The sequence below is a fragment of the Echinops telfairi genome, unplaced genomic scaffold, assembly GCF_000313985.2.
Source record: "Echinops telfairi isolate 266 unplaced genomic scaffold, ASM31398v2 ScPeMD7_7457;HRSCAF=8495, whole genome shotgun sequence".
In the NCBI taxonomy this organism is placed as follows: Eukaryota; Metazoa; Chordata; class Mammalia; order Afrosoricida; family Tenrecidae; genus Echinops; species Echinops telfairi.
This window is the reverse complement of record NW_022111357.1, coordinates 20,387,134-20,389,773: the sequence shown is the minus strand read 5'-3', so window position 1 is coordinate 20,389,773 and position 2,640 is coordinate 20,387,134.

Genomic DNA, 2,640 nt, shown 5'->3' with positions numbered 1-2,640 from the left:
GTCTGGGGTCTTAAAGGCTTGAAGGTAAACAAGTGGCCATCTAGCTCAGAAGCAACAAAGCCCACATGGATGCTCATATGACTCTTATCACAATCCATACATACATCAATTGTGTAAAGCACACTTGTACATTCATTGCCCTTTCAGACATCGTCGGTGAGGAGACTTTCTGGAAGTGCCGAGGAATCCTAATGGGCTAAGCGTTGGGTTGCTAATTGCAAATTCAGCAGTTCTAATGCATCAGGTGCTCTCAGGGAGAAAGATGAGGCTTTCTTTTCCTGTGAAGAACTACATCCTCGAAAGTCCACAGGGGCTGTTCCACTCTGTCCTACAGGCTCGCTATGAGTCGGAATTGCTCCGTGGGTTTGGCTTGGTCTTCAGTCTGGAGGAGCCGTGCTGTCTGTAGGAAACGATGGCCCATTAAGAAGTGGCAATCATACAAGCAAAAGAGGCCTGACTTCTCAGACTGAGAGAGCCTGTTCCTTTAAAGAACATGCCAGGCAGTTCGATTTCTGGGGTCTTTTCATTCCATTTCGTCATGTACTTTTTGAAGCCCCCGGGACAGGCAACCACTGGGACAAGCGGGCATATCATTCATTCTGGCAGAACTCGTTGGTTGCTGTCAAGCCGATCCTGACTTGTGGTGACTCTACCTGTGCTGAGTGGAACAGCGCCGTAAGTTTTCCAAGGCTGTGACCTTCCTGGTTGTTTTTTCATTCAACAGGTTTTTGGTTTTTTAAAATTTTTAATCATTTTATTGGGAGCTCTTACAGAGTACAGATATCATAACATTCCATAGTTCAATCACATCAGTATTGTTCAATTGCTACCACAAAAACCACAATCAGTTTCAAAACATTTTCTTTCTTCTTGAACCCTACCCACCAGGAACCCTTATTATTATTATTTTTCCCGATAATAATTTTTTTGCCATATCTTACACGATCCAATATATCCATTCACATACAATTCTGTACGTGATTCCATCAAATGGGGTTATACAGCCATCGATGCTATCAGCTCCCCATTCCTCCCTGCCCTGCCCCTTCCCGCACCCTCAGGGAAGCATTACTCCTGTTATTGTTTCTGACGGGTTATCTCTCTTGGTTTTCATGTACCCAACCATCTTAAAAACACAAATGAGCATGCGCTAATCTAGCACGATTAATCAAATAAAAACCATAATAGTAAGGGGAGGAAACATTAAAGAACTAGAGGATAGTTATGTAGTTCATCAGGGCTATACTGCACCCTGGATTTTTCATCCCTTCTGTGTGGTCCTTCTGGGAGGGACTGTTCAATTATCTTATAAGTGGGCTTTGAGTCTCCATTACATCCACGTCCCTTCAGATCGATTTGATAGCTTGTTTTTGAACTTCTGATACCTCTTCTTTATTCAACAGTTTTATTGGCATTTAATTGACCTATTATACAATTTAATAGTTCAATCACATGAAGAAGAGTTGTATAATCATTACCACAATCAATTTTAGAACATTTCCTTCATTCTTTTACTCATTGTTATCAGCTCCCCATTCCCCAAACGTCCCTTGTCTCACCCCCCAAAGTAGGAACCATTGATCCAGTTATTGTCTCTATGGGTTTAGCTCTATAGATTTAGGTATTTCATATACAGAAAAACATTAGAACAAAAACAAAACTAACAATAATCACAAAGTAAAACATAAAAACTTCAATTGAAAAGAAATCAGATAATATTAGGAACTAAGACAAATTTAAATGGATCATAAGGGAGATCAAATGATAAGGTGCTACATTTTAACCTCACTTCATCTGCAACAATCCACTTTTGAAAGCATTCTGCATGATAGCAAGGTGGCTATTTAAGGCTGTGACCTTTCCAAGTCGATCGGTAGCAGGCCTATCTTCCAAGGTGTCTCTGGGTGAGCTTGAACCACCAACTTTGAGGCTAGTATATGAAAGCTGGGCCATTAGTGTCATCTTAGAGGCTCCCTAATAAGGGGGACAAATACTCAGCATATACACAGACAAAAAAAGATATATCAGATGATATAGATTGAATGTGTGCCACCGCCCCACTCCCTCCTGCCGCCCCCAAATATATGTCAGCTTGGCTGGGCCATTATTCTCAGAGATTCAGCAGTTAAGTCATGTGGCTTTCTGCTCCTTTAAAGCTATACAGCCTCAGATCCGCAGGAGCAGTTCTGTTCTGCCCTCTAGGGTCCTTAGGAGTTGGAATTGACTATGGTGGTATGTTTGCCTTGGTTTGGAGGTGCTATGTTATCTTTGGGAAAACCTGACCCAGTCAGGCAATTTGGCAGTTATATAATGATGTAATCACCCCCTTTCGTTCACGCAATCAGTTGTAAATGGATTAGGGTGGGGTACAATACCTTACCTCATTTACAGCCCTGGTATGTGGCCAACCTTAACTTTTATCTGTAAGAGAGAACAGAAGAGAGAAGTGAGCAGAGGAGGTAGGGACCTCTTACCACCAAGAAAGAAGAGCCGTTCCTCTAGTTCCTAAAGGTTTCCTCCCCGCTCCCACTACCATGACTCGAATTCGATCTTGCAAGACTGGCTAGACCAGAGGAGGTACACTGGTACAGATAGGAACTGAAAATGCAGGGAATCCAGGGCGGATGAGCCCTATAGGAC